Genomic DNA, 6,000 nt, shown 5'->3' with positions numbered 1-6,000 from the left:
TTAAGTGCTTTCAGCTCACCCTCTCATTTAATGCAATCCAGCACTTTTCGCATCATAGAAAGGGACAAAAATAAATAGTATTGGTAGAATTAACAAGTGACTTATTATTATTCATATGAATATTTTTCATGGGGTTTCTAATTACAAATGATGGTTTTCTATCACTATTACTATCACATTGGTTTAAGTTCCATTCCCCTTGATGTTTCATTTATTAGTATTTTTTTCTAAATATTTAGTTAGAGGATCGACCAAATTCACTTGTAATATTATATAATAAATTAAAATAATTCTATCTTTTAGCAGTTGTTTAACTATATGTCTTAGACAAATATGTCTATTCTTACCATTGAAAATTTTATTCTTTATAATGGCTATTACCGTTTGGCAATCACAATGTATTGACACAAACAATGTTAATTTTATTTTCCAATGGAATATTTGCTAAATTTCTTAACCACTTAGCCCCATTCCAGATAATTCCAAAGCAATAAACTTTGGCTCCATAGTGGTTTTAGTAATGATAGTTTGATTAGTTGATTTTCAAGTAATTATAACACCACCTAGAGTAAATACTTAATTACAAATGGATTTTATATCATTTGAATCTAAATCTAGTTAGCATCACTATATCCTTCTTATACAACGAAAAAATCAACATATAAAATATTATAGTTTGTAATATTCTGGCCCAAACTAACCCAAATAAATTTTAAATCCATTTTCCACTTAGTCCAAAATGATTAACCCAAGTTATTTAGTAGTTTATATCCTTTCCACAAGCTCAAAGTGGACTCCACAACTCTCCTCCACTAAAATTTGCAACGTCCCCGTTGCAATCTTACAGCGCTGAATTGACTCATTTCGTATGGGTAGCCCTTTCTTCACAAGCCTACTAGTTCTGCATAATTTCCTGATCCAGGGTGACTCTAATATCAATTGTAACAACCCGACCCAAATAACTTTTAGACTCATCTTCCACTTTGCCCAAAATGGTTAACCTAAGTTATTTAATAGTTTATAGTTTAGCTAATATATATTTGAATTCAATTTCATTTGCAAATGATGTGGGAATCATCCCTCTCACAAGCAAAATGGGCTCCACATAGTTCATAGTACCTCTCAAATATTTCATTAATTTAACTAATGGAATTCAATTATCATAATTGGGATTATGTTTACACCTACTCAATCTGTATACAGTATAAGTTATATCATGTCGAAAAAAATTCATTAAATGCAACAGATTCCCAGTAATCTGTGCATATTCAGATTAACAATAGAGTCACCTCTATTTTTCTTTAATTGACAGTTACAATCATAAGGGATACGTATTCATTGCTTTGATATCGAAATGTCCAAACTTTTTTAGAAGTTTCTCGATGTAATGCTTTTGTTGTAACATTACACTATCATTCTTTCTTATGATTTTAATACCCAAAATTATATTTTCTTCACTCATATCTTTTGTATTAAATTTAGAAATGAAAAAAATATTTTATGTTACAAACTATATCATAACTCATATCAAATATAAGCATATTATCCACATATAAATAAATAATCATAGATTCACCATTTATAAGCTTTGTATATACATACTTATTAAGTTCAATATAGGAAAAATCATTATTTATCAAATTTTAATTAAATTTCTTATGCCACTATTTAAATACTTGTTTTAAGCCATATAAAAATTTAAGAAGTTTGCATACTTTATTTTCTTAATAAGAAATAACACAACCCTCAAGTTGCACCGTATAAATTTCTTCTTTCAAATCTCCATTTAAAAAGGCTATTTTAATATGTATTTGGTGAATAAAAAGTTTGCATATTGAAAATAAAGCAATTAACACTCTAATAAAAAAAAAAAATGCTAGCCTCAAAGATAAAGATGTCAAAATAATCTATATATTATTTTTATATAAAACATTTTGCTATTAATCTTACTTTATATTTATCAACTGATCCATCTAAAATATATTTCATTTTAAAAATCCACTTGCAATTAATAGATTTAGTTCCTAAAGATAAATTTACTAATATCTATATATTATTTTGTATAATAGAATCAATTTCAGTTTTAATCGCTTCTTTTCACAATGGAGTTTCTGAAAAAGTAATAGCATAAAAAAAACTTATAGGATCATTTTTAATAAGATACGTATAAAAATCATTTAAAAAAAAGTCTCTTCAAGTTGCACCGTATAAATTTCTTCTTTCAAATATCCATTTAAAAAGGTTATTTTAATATGTATTTGGTGAATAAAAAGTTTGCATATTGAAAATAAAGCAATTAACACTCAAAAAAAAAAAAAATTCTAGCCTCAAAGATAAAGATGTCAAAATAATCTATATATTATTTTTATATAAAATCTTTTGCTATTAATCTTACTTTATATTTATCAACTGATCCATCTAAAATATATTTCATTTTAAAAATCCACTTGCAATTAATAGATTTAGTTCCTAAAGATAAATTTACTAATATCTATATATTATTTTGTATAATAGAATCAATTTCAATTTTAATCGCTTCTTTTCACAATGGAGTTTCTGAAAAGTAATAGCATAAAAAAAACTTATAGGATCATTTTTAATAAGATACGTATAAAATCATTTAAAAAAAAAGTCTCTTTTCTTTATCTTTTACTTCTTCTTAAATTTTTATTACTATTTTCAAAAAAAATTTCATAATTATTTTCATTGAGTACATGAGAAATTTTTTCAAAAAATTCAATATTTTTTGTTTCAAGTATAATATCACAATCAAACATATTACTTTTCAGAACAAGAAATTTGTAAAATCACTATATTCAGCATAATCTATGAACATTCAATTAGAGGTGTTTGAACCTATTTTTTTTCTTAAGTTCTGAAAGAATTACTTTAGCAAGACATTTTCATACTTTTAAATATTTTAAATCAGATATATGACCTTTTTAAAGTTATAGAATCTTTTACTAGTTTTCTTTAAGGTATTCTACTTTGTATATGATATGTAGATAATAAAACTTTCCCTCAAAGGTTATTAGGTGTTGAAAAACTTACTAATAAAGCATTTATTTTTCTTTTAAGGTCTTATTTTTCCTTTCGGTTACTCCATTACATTCAAGTGAATAAGAGGAGTAATTTTATAAATTATTCATCTTTTTTCATAGAAGTTAATCATTTTTTATTTTTCTATTTAATTGATTTTCTATTTAATGGATTTTCTACTTAAGCTTTATATATTTGAAACATTTGTTTTATTTCTAAGAAAATATACTTTAGTATATCTAAAATATTCATCAATAAAGGTTATATAATATTTTTTATCATCTCTAATCATAGTTTGTTTTAGATCTCCCAAGTTTGTATATACAAAACTAAGCAATTCAATTCCTCTATTTATAGTTGGGCATGATTTCTTAGTTAATTTAGATTTTGCACAAATTTCACATTTATTTAAACATATATCACTAATTTTAGATATTATACTAAAATATTATATTTTCTTAATATAAGAAAAACTAACATATCCTAATTTAGCATGCTATAAATCAATAGAGTCAATCAAGTAAGCAAGAAAAGATGTCTTTTCATTATTTATTTCAGAAATATTGAGAATAAAAAGTCACTGACTATAATAACCTTTGTCCACAAAATTACTATTTTTAATCAGTACAATTTTATCAGACTCCAAAGACAATTTAATCCTAATATTTCATAGTAGAACTATAAAAATTAAATTTACTCTCATATTATGTACATGAAAAATATCACTAAGAGCCAAGATCCTTTTAGATGTAAGTTTGAGAAAAATATTTCTTTTACTAAGAACACTTGCAGTCCTAGAATTACCAAGATACACATGTCTTTCTCCTTCCCCACAATAATGTAGAATGTGAATGCATTTCTATTTGTATAAATATACCTAGTAGCACCAGAGTCTACTACTATTTGAGAAAAATATTTCTTTTACTAAGAACACTTGCAGTCCTAGAATTACCAAGATACACATGTCTTTCTCCTTCCCCACAATAATGTAGAATGTGAATGCATTTCTATTTGTATAAATATACCTAGTAGCACCAGAGTCTACTACTATTCTTACACATTGGCCACAAGAAAAGTTTGAGAAATTATTGTAGTAATAACATAATTTCCTTAACCAACTTTCCTTTTGGTTTAGAAAAATTGTCATTTTTCACTCTTTTCCTGCACTGAAATACATGATGATTCGGCTTATCACATATAAAATAATTTCATTTCTTTTTGAATGTGGGATTATTAGTTTTAGATATGTAACTAGGTTTCTCACTATCGTACCTTTTATTTAGTTTGTGTGCTTTTTCTTATGCCATATTTGCTCTTGTAGCTAGGGGTGAGCAGTATTCGATTTAAAACGAAAAAGTCAACCAAACCAAATTAATTTGAAAATTTGATTCAATTTTTTATTTATTTCGGTTCGGTTCAGTTTTTAATTTAAAAAATTTCCGTTATTTTGATTCGGTTCGATTTTGATCATAAAAAAATAAAAAAATTGAACCGAACCGATTAGTGATAATAATATATTATTTTCAATAATATAGAGATATTAAATCATATTAAAATTAAAATATTCTAATTAAATTTTAAAATATTAAAAATAAAGTGTAAAAAATAAAAAATTTATTAAAAATAGAAATTGATCAAACCGAATCGAATCGAACTGAATCAGACCGATTCAATTTGATTCTATTTCTAATCAAAATTAGTTTGGTTCGATTTTCATAAATACTAAAATTTTAATTTTCAGCTTATTCGATTCAGTTCGATTTTGAACCGAACCGACCGAATGGTCGCCCCTACTTATAGCCAACTCATTTGCTTTTGTAGCTCCCTCATCCTTTTATCTTCAATGATGATGTGGATGACAAGAAGTGTTACTTATGCTTATGCTTCAACTGTTGCTTGTAGTCTCTCTAAGAATTTGTTAATTTTTCTACTAGCCATCTAACAATAAATTCATCATGCAGGATGATATTTTCAGTTCTAAGATCCTTCAGAAGTTTATGGTGCTCATTGATTTGCATTTTGATGTCTTTTTCGTCAATCATTTTCTATTTATAAAAGTTGTCAATCACAAAATTTTGTTTTCCAACATTCTCAGCAGTGTATTTAAGGTTTATTAAGTTCCACATTTTTCTTTAGCTTTTTTATAGGAATAATAGACATCAAATAAATCATTAAATAATATACTAATAATTGTATGTCTATATGGCTCATTAGAGTAGGCCCGAAATTCATGCAATTTTAGGTCTTCTTTGGTTCAAATTGGTTACTTCCTAGGAAGTTCACTCCAAGAAGTAACTTAACTGGGTGAAGAGAAGTAACTATCAAGGGAAGAAATGCTTTCAACTTCCTAGGAAGTCAAGCAAACATGCCAATCAAAGAAGCATAATTTTAGCACTTCCTAGGAATTTGAATCCCTAATTGTGTTACCTCCAACCAAACAAGGCCTTAGGTCAAGCAAGTGTTGGCTTTAGTTATGCGAGGACTAATGCTATGCCATGCATATCAAGAATGGAAAAAAAAAATCTCTTTTTCCATCTCTTAAAATTCTAACGTGAGAAGACCTCAATCTTAGAGATATCAGAAAAAAGTTTGGCCTATAGAATAGAAGGCAGAAGGGAGCCTCCATTTGCAGCAGTGGCTACATCAACAATAGTAGGCTGGTAATAGCAAGAAGGGTAGCGAAAATAATATAGTTTGGTGTAGCATGTAGAAAGAGTGACAACAACAATATTGTTTAGCACAACAACATCAGAGGCAGTGACAATATTATTTACAACAAGCACGATTGGTTCCATACTAATCCTTAAGATTATTGGTAAAAAGTAATTAAAGTAAAAAAACCCGAGTCGTATAGTCACTGTCCTTAAGGATTAATTAACAACCTCCCAAGATTAAATACATTCTTCTGGATTAAATTTCTAGGAACAGAACCATAAAATAAATAATTTAGAGCAACATCAA

This window comes from Manihot esculenta, chromosome 8 (assembly GCF_001659605.2).
Source record: "Manihot esculenta cultivar AM560-2 chromosome 8, M.esculenta_v8, whole genome shotgun sequence".
Lineage (NCBI taxonomy): Eukaryota > Viridiplantae > Streptophyta > Magnoliopsida > Malpighiales > Euphorbiaceae > Manihot > Manihot esculenta.
The sequence above is the reverse complement of the archived record's forward strand: the minus strand, read 5'-3'. Positions refer to the sequence as shown.